Genomic DNA, 13,577 nt, shown 5'->3' with positions numbered 1-13,577 from the left:
AATGAGCAACACTTCATGAACATTGAAGAAATGAAATATGTTCAGGCTTTACTCACTAAATACTTGTAGAAAAGACAAGAGAAAGCTATTTGGCTTGTAAATTTTCTGATTGGGGGAATGTATAAAAATATTTTGCCCTCAAATTTGAATATAGATTGGCACATTTAAGACTTAGTATTATAACAGTTTTCTCCAGTGCTTTTCTTATTTCCCCAATATATTAGTTTGAGTTCTCCAGAGAAACAAACCGATAGAAGATGGTAGGTAGGTAGATAAATAGAGAGAGAGATATCCAGTTGCACTGTGGGGCCGATTTTATATATGAAAGTCAGCAAGCTGAAAACCCAAGAGAACAAGTGGTATAACCTCAGTCAGAGCCTGAAGGCCTGAGAAATAGGAGAGCTGGTGGATAAATTCCAGTCTTGAGTTTGAGTTTAAAGGCAGAATACCAATGTCCCAACTCAAAGACAGTCGGGCAGTGAGAGCAAATTCTCCGTTCCTCAGCCTTTTTGTTCTATTCCGGCCTTCAGTGAATTGGATGAGGCCATCCCACAGCAGGGAGGGCAATCTGCTTTGCTCAGTCTGCTGATTCAAATATAAATCTCATCAAGAATCTCCCTAGCAAACACACCCAGAATAGCCATGCTGGGAACAAAAGCTTCACATGAGTTTGATTTCCATTCTTATAAGCTATTCTATTTCTCTTCACTATTTTTTCTCACTTTACCAGGCAACGGTCAAGTATAGGTCTGTTTCCAGTTTTCCTCTAAAGATGGAAGATTTCTTGGCTGTTGATTCAAGTCCTGCTTCAGCTCAGGGAAATGTTCTTCCTTGACGTTTGCCTCTACACTGTCCTCCAGTCTCTTATTTTGGAGACCCAATTAGACAGGGTTCTCCAGAATCTATCCCCATGTTTTCTAACTTTGTGCTCATTAATGTTACCTTAGTTATTTTATTCCATATTCTAAGAATTCTTTCCAACCCATGATTTAGCCGATTTTCATACTCATTCTATGATTCAGTCTTTGTATTCTGTTTCTTTTTCTTTATTTTCATTTCTTCAAGTTATTTGCTTCTTAAGCACATTTTGCGGGGTTTTCTTTCTTGTGGCATCTCTTCGTTCCTCTGAGGATACTATTTACATTTATGTTAAAGTTAGTTGCTCTTTCAGTTCTTGGGATTTTTCAGTCTAGTGATTTTCTTCATGCTACTGGTTTTATTCAACTTCGCAGTGATTTTTGGTTGCCTGCTTAATTTTCATGAAACAAAATCTTAAATTGTAAAATATTTCTAGCTGAAGTGTTTCCTAAGCACTCTGCTTTCTGGCAATAAAGTAATTTTTCCAGACAAGGTAGAGGCTGTGCTGACTGAATTGAAGTGGGAAGCTAGGGGTTAGGGGTTAGCTTTTGGATAAGCGAACAGGCTGGCTTGCTTTTAGATAGATGGAATGTATCAGTATTTTCTAGGGATGCATATTTCATGTTCTTTGAAGAAACCAAATGGAAACTAAGTCCTGTGTTGCTTCTTTGCCTGACGCTAACACCCATTTTATGAATCCCTATGACAAATTATTTATAAGTTTTAGTGTATTTTATGTTATCATTGTATGTTTATCTTCAAGGCAAATACTAGACCCAACAGCTGTGATACCAAGATAATGGCACAATTTCCCATAGTCTTAAATTAATTGATTTGAAGACTGTCCCCTATTAGACCTTGCTGTCTCTGCTTGTGTGACTTGTCCAAGGTTTTGGTGGGAAACCTCACTTTCAGGGAGTAGTACTGTACTTCTCCTTTCTTCTGTTCCATATTGCTTTCCTCCATCAATCTGATTTCATATGATTTCTATTTCCAACAGTTCAGTCCAAAAGGCTTTGTAGCATTCTAAACTTCTAAAACTTCAGTGAATTCTTCTTTTTTGTATTATTCTATCCTATCAGTTAGATTTTAGGAAGAAAAAAAAAACATTTTTGCCAAATCTGGTGTTTTAATCCATAAGATTTTTTTATGTTTTATATTTACCTCAGATGTAGAGATTTGAGGTGATCATATTCCTCACTTTATGACACACTATTCCAATAGTCATTGAAAGCCTTCTTCTTGTGTATTTATTTTATCCCTCATGTCGGAGCCTAACGTATATGAGTCGCAAACACATTCACTCAAGTGGTCCAACATTCAGTACTAGGGTTTTCAGATCTCCTAATTGCTGTAGGGTATTTTATATATTCATCCAATACATTTTACTATTTATATTACCTTTAGTTATTCTGCTATAAGTGATGCTGACGTGAACATCTTCATATTAACCCTGTGCCCTGGGAACAGTTATAGTTTCTCTGGGAAATGTACCCAGGAGTGGGGATGATGAGTGATGTGATGTGTGCATTCTCAATTTTACCAATTATGATAGAAATACTCTTTAAAACAACTACAACAATTTTTATTTAAATCAATAGTATATAAAAGTTATTCCCCATTCAGCCATTGGTAATATTTAACTTTCTTATTTTTGCCAAGATAATGGATATTAAGCGGTATCTCACCACTGTTTAACTTTGTATTTTCTAGTTACTAGTGAGGTTGGGCATCTTTTCATATGCGGAGGCATTTGGTTTTCACATTGTATAAACTGCCTAGGAAAAACTTTTATCCACTATTTTTAAGAGGGATTGTTTTTGTTGGTTTTCTAATCATCGAAAAAATATATTTAATAGCATAGATATTAGAGAAATATATGTTTAATTTATACTTAATGAGAGCATGCATTAATTATAAAATTAAATCTTTGGCAACTGATGAATAAATATATATGCAAATAGCTTTTAGTTCACTTCAAGTTCAGAAAAAATTGGTTTCAGTTCATGTTGCAGTTTTAAATCCTATTACATTTTTTCTAACTTTCAGAAGCTATTTGAAATTCATTTTGGACTGTGTTTTAGATGTATGACTTTTTTTTTTGTCATGCCTGTGTTTTTGTGTGCTAATAAGCATGTGACCATCCAAAGAAACATAACTTATATGATTTTCTGCATTTGTAGACTCATAGTGAGTAAGTGAACATATTTGTTGTCATCTGGGCTGCTACTACAAATGTCAAGTACATATAGAATCACATGAGAAAGCCTGCTTTCAGGCAGCTAAGTCACCCTTGCCACTTTTCATTAAGTTTGCTCTGGTTGAGGAGGTGCTCATTTAAAATCTAGTTAATTCAACTGAATGCCATTTTCTTTTAGATTAAGGAACTAGAAATGTAACCTGAGCAGAAATGACAAGTATAGCACTCAAGTTATACATTAAATTATCTTAACACACTATACATAGTATTTTGCATGCTGTAAAGTTATGTACAGTAAGTCCCCTACATACAAACATTCAAGTTGCGAACTTTCAAAGATGAGAACCTGCATTCCATCAACGTCTGGCATGAGTGAAATTGTAGCTTGCCCTCCATCTACTGCTGACGATCCTTCACTCTACCATCTCCCTCCTCCTCTCGCTCCTCCAGTCAGTAACTCTTCTTGCCTGTTCACTCGATGCCAGCCCCTGTATGCCAGCTGTTGTACTGTACTACTGTACTTCTCAAGGTACTGTACTGTAAGATTAAAAATGTTCTCTTTATTTTTTGTTTGTTTGTTTATGTGTTATTTGTGTTAAAAATATTATAAACCTATTACAGTACAGTACTATATAGCCAATTCTGTTAGTTGGGTACCTAGGCTAACTTTGTTGGACTTACAAATTGGACTTACGAAAGCACTCTCAGAACGGAACTCGTTCGTATGCAGGGGACTTACTGCACTGTAGTGTAAAGAGCATAGATTTTAGAGTCACATGTATTTTCAAACCCTACTCCACTATTGAGTAGCACTATGAACTTCTGAAAGTTCTGAACTATAAATTTCTGAAAGTTTCCTTACATGTAAAGTGCTAATATTAATATCTGCATCATAGGTATTATTTTTGTTATGATACATTATTGTGAAAATTAAATGCAACCACAGATGCTCTCCCTGAATTTTCTTTATTTTCTATTGAAATGTTAAGCTAGGGTTCTGTTATTTAGAGACAGATTTACTCCATATATTTCATTTAAGTACACTGAACTTAAACAAATCAAAACATAATTTTGGCACATTAGTAAACTAAACTAACTTTTTAAAAGCTTTATTAAGGTAAAGTTGTCAAATATGTTTAAAGTGTATCTGATGATTTGATACACATATACATTGTGAAAGGATTCCCCCAATCAAGTTAATTGATGTATCCATCACCAGAAATTTGTTTATTTATTTGTTTATTTATTTATGTGAGAACATTTAGGTTCTACTCTCTTACCAAATTTTAATTATATGGTAATGGTATTATCAACTAGAGTCATCATGTTTCACATTAAGACCTCAGCTCTTATTCATCTTATAACTGAAAGTCTGTAACCATTTGCCAGCCTCTTCCTATTTTTCCCACATTCCAGCCTCTGGCATGCACCATTCTACTCTCTGTTTCTGTGAGTTAGACTCTTTCTTTTTTTTTTTTTTTTTCTTTTTGATTCCACATGTAAGTGATACCATGCAGTAATTGTCTTTCTCTCTCTGACTTATTTCACTTAGCATAATGCCTTCTCTCTCTGACTTATTTCACTTAGCATAACACCCTTCAGGTTCATCCATGTTATCATAAATGACACTATGTCCTATTTTATGGCTGAGAAATATTCTATTTCATCTATAAAACACAAAGTTTCTGCTGAAAAATCCACTGATAGCTTTGTAGGGGGTTCCCTTGTACATAAAAAAGTTGCTTTTCCCTTGCTGTTTTTAAGATTCTGTCTTTACCTTTTTGACAATTAAATTATAATTAATAATAATGTATCTTAGTGTGGGTTTTTTAAACTCATCTTATTTGGTACTCATTGGGCTTCCTGGATCTGGATGTCTGTTTCTTTCCCCAGGTGAAAGATTCCCCTGGATCTGGATGTCTGTTTCTTTTTCTTCTCTTTCTGGGACCCTATAATGTGTACAGTGTCCACTTGATGATGCCCCATAAGTTCTTTAGTCAGTCTTTACTCTTATATTTTTTCTTCTCTGTATGAATGCCACTGCCCTGTCTGAATTCACAGATCAATTCTTCCAGTTGATCTAGTCTCTTGAACTCTATAAAGTTTTCAGTTCAGTTATGGTATTCTTCTGCTCTATGATCTTTGTTTGGTACTTTTAAAATATTTTCTATCTCTGTTGAAGTTCTCACTTTGTTCATGCATTGCTCTTCTGACTTCAGTGAGCACCTTTAATGACTGTTACTTTGAGCTCTCCATCTGGTAAATCAGTCACCTTTGTTTGATTAAGATCAGCTTCTGGAGAATCATCATGTTCTTTTATTTGGAACCTCTCCCTTGTTCTTCATTTTCCTTGATCCTCTGTGTTGGTTTCTGCTCATTGGATTAGATAGCCACCTCTCCCAATCTTGACAGACTGACCTCATGTAAATGAACCTCGTCAATCAGCCAGACCCAAACTTGTGGTTGTCTGTCAACTTCTGTGGTTGCCTAAGCTGCCATATTTGTTCTCTGTGGCTCCTAGTAAGTGAGGGTATGTGAACACCTGTCAGTGTCCCAGAGGAAAGGATCATAGTCAGCACCTAGATGGAGGCTGATTAGAAGCCAGACTCTCAGGCAGCAGCTGGGAAACTATGAAATTAAACTACTCCCAGGAAGAAACTGGGAGATAGGCGTTTTTGCCTTCTCTCCCTTTGTGCTAAGCCAGGGTGTGTAGCCATGGGGATGGGGGGTATTGCTCCTGTGCCTGGTTGAAAACTGCTTCTTTGTTTGTTATTGTCCTGTGGGACTCATGAATGCAAGCCCACTGATGATCAGAATTAGGTGATTTAGGATCCATCCTCAGGTGACATTCGTAAAGTTTGGGGTGCGAGATGTGTCAGTAAGCTCCTTCCAGGAAGATACTGGAGACTTGGTTTTATTATTGAAGAGAAAGCTGAAGGGAAATGGTGGGGGAAGTTCACACTGGATCTTTCAGGCTCCAGGGAGGATCACAGTCAGCACCAGGGTGCTTTCTAATTAGATGTTGCATTCTCAGGCAGCAGCTTGTAAAGTATGCAATTAAACTCCTTCCGGGGAGTTTGGTGTATATACCTGCTCCCTCTGTGCTATGCCCTGGGGATCAGGTGCCGGGAGTCCCTTTATGTCCTTTAAGAACTGTCCTGTCTTTGCTATAATCCTGTGAGACTTGTATACTCAAGTGTCATTGGCTTTCAGAGCTAGAAGTTTTGGGGGCTCATAGCTCAAATGAGAGTCTTAAAAGACGAGGGGCTATGTGTGTGATCCAAATCCTTAGTTCCTCAGGGAGAAGCTTGGGAGTTGCATGTTCCCTCCCGTTTGTATGGTGCTGTGCCAGGACTGGGATTGATAGTGAGATCGTGTCTCAGCCTTTCCTTCCTGTTTCCTGTTTCTCACTTATCCAATTATCCAATATTTATCCAATATACAGAAGTCACTCAGATAGTTTCTGGATTTTTCTCAGAGGGAATTGCTCTGTGTGTAGCTGTACATTTAATACATCTATGGGAAGAAGAAATTTCAAGAGTCTCCTAGGTCACCATCTTGGTCCCTCTCTCTAAATATTAAGGCAGACTTTGGTTCTAAAAGAATGCTCTTGAGTAAAGACACTAGTGTTTCCCACAGAAACAATTCACAATGTTCAGGGTTAATATTAGATGGAAAAAAAGTTGAATTCAGCATTTACACACTTTAAGAATTTTTTTTACACACTTTAAGAAAAGGCGCAGTAGGTTAATTAGGTCTTCAGGGAAGCTCGTGACCTATGTGTGAGTTCTTGCTCTTCTTGGTCCTTCATCTTTATGTTACCCTGTTGTCCTTTTCAAGGCACCACCCTGCTGCAGCACCTTGAAATCAAATGCCACATCCATTTTTCTCAAAAGTGCTTCCTTACCTTAATAACTTGGCTCTTTGATACGTGACTATATTTTGTTGTTGTTGTTAATGGTTAAACATGGTTATATTTAGCTAAAATATTTGCATGTTAACAGGAAACTCTAATTCTTTAACACTGAAGTGTGATTGATGATACACATCACTAACATTGAGATAAATAGATGGTATGAATATTATACAGATAGAATATCCTTTCATTTCCTGTGAAATCAAATTATGTGAGTATTGGATGGTGCCCTAATTCTGTCTGAGTGCTTTTCCTTTACGGACATGAAAGAAGTATCAAAACAGTACCTGATTATTTCAGATCAAATTAGTTATCTTAACTCATTAAAGTTATAATATAATTCACTACATCTATACTGTCCTTAAAAATAAAAATTATGTGATTTTTATATTCAAAGTCATACAGTTAAAATGGCTCTTATTCATATTCATGTTCATTTGCCATTTCAGGCTTAAATGTGACTCATACATTTCGAACTCCTTTCCCTGGCCCTATTTATATGTGTAATTTAGGTGTGTCAGAAATAGGGTTCCTATATTAAATACATTTATGTATTAACATTTAGGTATAACTTCAGAGAATCTTTTAAAATTCTCTGCCAAGTTAAAATAGTATTTTTTATATATTTTAAAAAGTTAAAGTATCTAATAATTAACTAATGCACTTCCACCTCTGCATTAAAGCTAGTATCATTTTTTAATCCAGACCACTGAGATTGTCTGTTGCTGTAGAATTAGTCTGAATTAATTAATCTCAAGATATTAAGTATTTACACAAATATCTTTTGATTTTTCTGCCTCAATACATTTACATTGCAGTCTCTGTTTCTCTTGCCCTTCAATCTTTCATATTCCATTTTTATTCTTTATTGGTCTAGAATTTAACTCACATTTTCTCACTTAAGTATTAGCATCATTATGATTCAATCTTGCTGTTTGACAATTTACATGGACTTTGAGTCACAAGTGTCCACAGTTAATTACTTTTTAAACTTCACTATCCCTGTTACTATTGTATTATACATAATTTTTTATTTGGTATATTTTTAGAGGCATGAGCAGCAAATATTTTGTAATGATCCATCCATCATCTTAAATGTAATTGCATAAATGCAGAAAATAGATTATAAATTATTATACACTGGGGCTTCCCTGGTGGCGCAGTGGTTGAGAGTCCACCTGCCGATGCAGGGGACACGGGTTCGTGCCCCGGTCTGGGAAGATCCCAAATGCCGTGGAGCGGCTGGGCCTGTGAGCCATGGCCGCTGAGCCCGCGCATCCGGAGCCTGTACTCCACAACAGGAGAGGCCACAACAGTGAGAGGCCCGCATACCAAAAAAAAAAAAATTATTATACACGGATAATTTATCATTTTGATCAGAATGAAGTGTGTATTAAACTAATAACAACATAAAATTGAGTTAATCTCTCAATAGTTTACTATCATAAAAGCATGTACCCTAGGGTTACATCATCAAAAATAAAATAATTTTACAAATATAAGCAATGCCCTAGGATAATTCAGGAGAGAGAAACATATTTACTCAGGATCTTGGATATCCTTACAACAGTTTCTATGCCTTGGTTGATCTTGTGTGTTTGTAGTTGTATATTTGAAATGATGAAGTCAAGCTATAAAAATAAGCAATGTGTGTGGCATTGTAAATCTGTACTGGCTTATTTTTTTTCCTTCAACAGAGTTAAACTTCATTTTACACCAAACTCTTGCAATCCAGCTATCTTAATCATTCATCTTTTGCACAAATAAAATTGAATCATAAAATGTCAGTTTGTTTCACAGTGAGCAGATGTAGGTATACATTACATGGCATCCCATCTGTGACCATCATATATCTCTATGTCTCATAAAAATCATTGGTTCTCCTAAAAAAATGTTCATCAGTTGAAGATTCTGCACCAAGAATCTAGGTCTCAGCTATTTGAACTCACTCTCTTTTAACACAATGCTTAGGGCTCCCTTAAAGGCACTGTGGTGTAGTGCCAGACATTCTTCTAGACATTTGATGCTACAGTGGTGAGCAAGAAAAATCCAATTCCTATCATCTCAGACCACACATACTAGTTAATAGAGCATTGTATATAAATAATATAATTGCTACAAATGCTAATTGCTATAAATAAAATAAAACAGGATGTTGGAATAGATCATGAGAGTCTGGGAAAAGGAGGCACGTAAAAACCTTGGGGAGAAGCACTTGCCTAAAAAAAGAGACCAAAAACATAATCTCTGAGACAGGAATAAACTTGGTGTGTCCATAAACCAGGGTTGAGAAAATATCAGGAACTAGTGTAAGTGGATGAGGTCTTGAAACATAAGCAAGGGACAGACTAAATGGGGTCATTGTAAGGGTTGGGATTTTATTTAATTGCATTGGGAAAACATCGAAGATTTTTAAGCAAAAGAGTTGCAAAATCAAATTTACAACTTGAAAGGCCATTGGGGTCTGGGAGCTGGGAAGAGAATGACTGACTCTAGGAGTTGCAGGAGAAACAGTATAACTAATCCTGATAGGAATTCATGAAGGAAGAGATGATGATGGCAACAACTTGGGTTACTGATAGGGAAAATGTCAAATTCGGGGAATACTTTGGAAATGGAGTGATGTAACTTGCTGACTGATTAGATATACATGTAAAAGAGGAAGAAATCTCAGATGACCCTAACACTTTTAGCCTGAGCAAGGGCAACTATAGATTAAGGCACTGTTTTATCTACTAAGAAATATGAATGAGGGAGGATCTGTTTTGGTAAATGGAGATTGAATTTAAAATTCTGTTTTACACAGTTAGGTTTGGGAATCTCACATGGCGTTTACTATAAACTATTACAGAGGAATTAAATCCTACTGTGGAATTAAGATTGAAGTCAATCAGCAAGGTAAAGGTCATGTATGATTATTTTTTGCAAATCTCATAGGAATACCAATATTGAGCACATAATTATTTTTTCTTCATTAAATTCAATACAGTGTTTTCCCAAAATATTGGAACACTTTACTATTTACAGGGGAGGAAAGGGCCCCATTTCATTTTCAGGCTTTTCAAATGAAAAAAAATACACTTTTTAATACTAGAATTACACTCAGCAGAGTAAGAGACTCACATTTGGAAAGGCACACAGGAACCGAGAACACTGAGGGACAGTTCTTTTATGTCCTCTATGTCATACTCATTCTAGGCCTCTAGGGATGAAACAATAGTTCAACATAAACAAACCAATCAGTGTGATACACCTCATTAACAGAATGAATGACCATCTCAACAGATGCAGAAAAAGCTTTTGACAAAATTCGACATCCTTTCCTGATAAAAACCCTCAACAAATTGGGTATAGAAAAAATGTACCTCAACATAATAAAGGCCATATATGATAAGCCCACAGCTATCATTAGAGTCAATAGTGAAAAGCTGAAATCTTTTCCTCTAAGATCAGGTGTCCACTGTCACCAATTTTTTTTTCAACATAGCACTAAAAGTCCTAGCCAGAGCAATTAAGTAAGAAAAAGAAATAAAAGATACCTGAATCTGAAAGGAAGAAGTAAAACTGAATCTATTTGCAGGTGAATTAATAGTTATTTATTAAAAAACTCTAAGGACTCCACTGAAAAACTGTTAGAATTTTAAAATTTTATTAAAGTTGCAGGATACAAAATCAATATACAAAAATCAGTTGTTTCTATACATTAATAAAAAACTACCAGAAAGAGAAATTAAGAAAACAAGCCCTTTACAGTAGCATCAAAAAATAATTAGTTTAAATTTAATCAAGGGAGTGAAAGATCTGTACACTGAAAACTACAAAAGTTAATGAAAAAAATTGGAGAGGGCACACCTAAATGGAAAGATATTCCATATTCATGGATTGGAAGAATTAATATCATTAATATCATTAATTTAATATCATTAAGTGTTCATTCTACCCAAAGTGATCCACAGATTCAATATAATCCTTATCAAAATTTCAATGGTATCTTTAACAGAAATAGTGAAGGCAATCTTAAAATTCATATAAAAAAGAACAAAGGATTCCAAATAACAAAAGCAATCTTGAGAAGGAAGAACAAAGCTGGAGGCATTATACTTCTTGATTTCAAACAATACTGCAAAGCTACAGCAATCAAAACAGTATGGCATTAGCATTAAAAAACAAACAAAAAATATATATATATCAATGGAACACAACAGAGAGCCTAGAAATAAATCCAAACATAAATGATCACCTAATTTTCAACAAAAGAGCCATGAATATACATGGGAGAAGAATAGTTTCTTCAATAAATGGTGTTGGGAATACTGGATATCTTCATGCAAAAAAATTAAACTGGATTCCTGTCTTATACCATATGCAAAATTCAATTTAAAATGGATTAAAGTCTTGATTGTTAGATCTTGGTTGTTAGAAACGTAAAACTCCTAGAGGAAAACAGGGTGTAAGCTCTTTGACATTGTTCTTGGCAATGATTTTTTTGGATTTGACAGCAAAAGTCAAGGCGATGAAAGCAAAAATAAACAAGGGGGACTACATCAAAATAAAAAGCTTCTGCACAATGAAGGAAACCACCAACAAAATGAGAAGGCAACCTATAGAATGAGAGAAAATATTTGCAAACCGCATATCCAGACTATGCAAGCAACTCGTACAACTCAGTAGCAATAAAAAAAAAAAAGAAAAGAAAAACAGATTAAAAAATGAGCAGATCTGAACACAGTAGATGACATTTTTTTCCAAAGAGGACATACAGATAGCCAAAAGGTATGTGAAATGCAAATCAAAACCATAATAAGATATCACCTCACACCTGTTAGGATGGCGATTTTCAAAAAGACGAGACAATAAATGCTGGCTAGAATGTGTAAAAAAGGAGAACCTTTGTATACTGTTGATGGGAATGTAAATTAGTATAGGTACTATGGAAAACAGTATGGCAGTTCCTCAAGAAATTAAAAATAGAACTACTATATGATTCAGCAATCCTACTTCCAGGTATATATCCATAGGAAGTAAAACCATTATCTCAAAGAGATATCTCTACTCCCGTGTTGATTACAACATTATTCACAACAGCTAAGGTACAGAAACAGAGTTTCTATTGTGGGATGAATGGATAAAGACAAGATAGATAGATAATTATTCAGACAAAATTAAAAAGAAAGAAAATCCTGTCATCTGCAACAACATGGATGAACCTGGAGGGCATTATGCTAAGTGAAATAAGCCAAACAGAGAAAGACAAATAATGCATGGTATCACTTATATTTGAAATCCTGAAAAAAAAAGTCAAACTTATAGAAACAGAGAATAGAAAATTATTTGCCTGGGACTGGAGAATGGAGGGAATGGGGGAAATAGGGAGAGGCTGGTAAAAAGATACAATCTCAGTTATAAAATAAATAAGGCCTGAGGATCTGATTTATAGCATCATGACTATAGTAGATAATACGGCATTGATGGGGGAACTTCTTTCACAACGTATACATATAGCAAATCATGACTTTGTACACTTTAAATATCTCACAATTTTATTTGTCAATGAAACCTCCAATAAAGCTGAAAAAAATTACAAAGTAATAAAAATTAAATTGTATTAAATTAAATAATCCATAAGAACTGGTAAAATAAAAACCCAAGGTTAATTTCAAAGAGAGATAATGCCATCAAAAATTATCAGAGTAGGGCTTCCCTGGTGGCGCAGTGGTTGAGAGTCCACCTGCCGATGCAGGGGACACGGGTTCGTGCCCCGGTCCAGGAAGATCCCACATGCCGCGGAGCGGCTGGGCCCGTGAGCCATGGCCACTGAGCCTGCGCGTCTGGAGCCTGTGCTCCGCAACGGGAGAGGCCACAACAGTGAGAGGCCCACGTACCGCAAAAAAAAAAAAAAAAAAGAGTAAAAATATACTAAGTTATTCTTAAGAAAGATGGGTGAAAAAAACTTCTATGAAGCAAAATTTCTTCAACTAAATAAAATCTCGAGCAGAGAATAAATTGGAACTCTGCCAGGATTTTTACTCGGCTAAAGTCAGGATTCATGAAGCAGCATATTGTAGGGAACATTCTGACTTGCTTAAGAATTACGAGACCAGACAGTCCAAGGAGGACGTGGGAAGACTGGCTGAGGGAAGAAGGCAGCAGGACCCAAGGGAAAACAGGCTGCAGAGAACCTTGGAGGTAATTAGTTAAAGATATTATGAAAGGTGCCCCTGAAACTGACACATTTAGTAATGGAATAGTTACAGGTAAAACAAAAGGTAAGGTAAGGCAAGGCAGCATGTTTGAATGAACTAGAAAAGAAATTATGAAGGTTATTTTTCACTGTATTTTTGCTGATGTAAATGCATATCACTACCAGAAAAGTTAAAGCAAGCATTTTTTAAAAGGATTTAAGAGTATAAAATTGGAAAAAGCTTTTCCTTTTGGCATAACTCTTAGACAATAATAAACCTTTGTTAGTCTTATAAAATTCTACCTGAAAATTGTAAGTGAACTCAGAATGTCTTAAAAATGCAAATGTCTTGAAAAGTGAAAACACAAAAAAGGATATCGTTTGGTAACATGCCTAGGACTGTCTTCTTCTGGGGGATGCAG

General features: G+C 35.6%; 1 long non-coding RNA gene across 1 annotated transcript in view; it reads left to right on the top strand.

Annotated features, from left to right (window-relative positions):
• LOC308608191 overlaps positions 1–13,577 on the top strand; it is a 118,516-nt gene that overhangs the window by 74,588 nt on the left and 30,351 nt on the right. The gene's annotated exons all lie outside the window — the stretch shown is intronic.

The sequence above is a fragment of the Mesoplodon bidens genome (assembly GCF_964165515.1).
Source record: "Mesoplodon bidens genome assembly, chromosome: 20".
Lineage (NCBI taxonomy): Eukaryota > Metazoa > Chordata > Mammalia > Artiodactyla > Ziphiidae > Mesoplodon > Mesoplodon bidens.
This window is presented reverse-complemented; position numbering and strand designations above follow the sequence as displayed.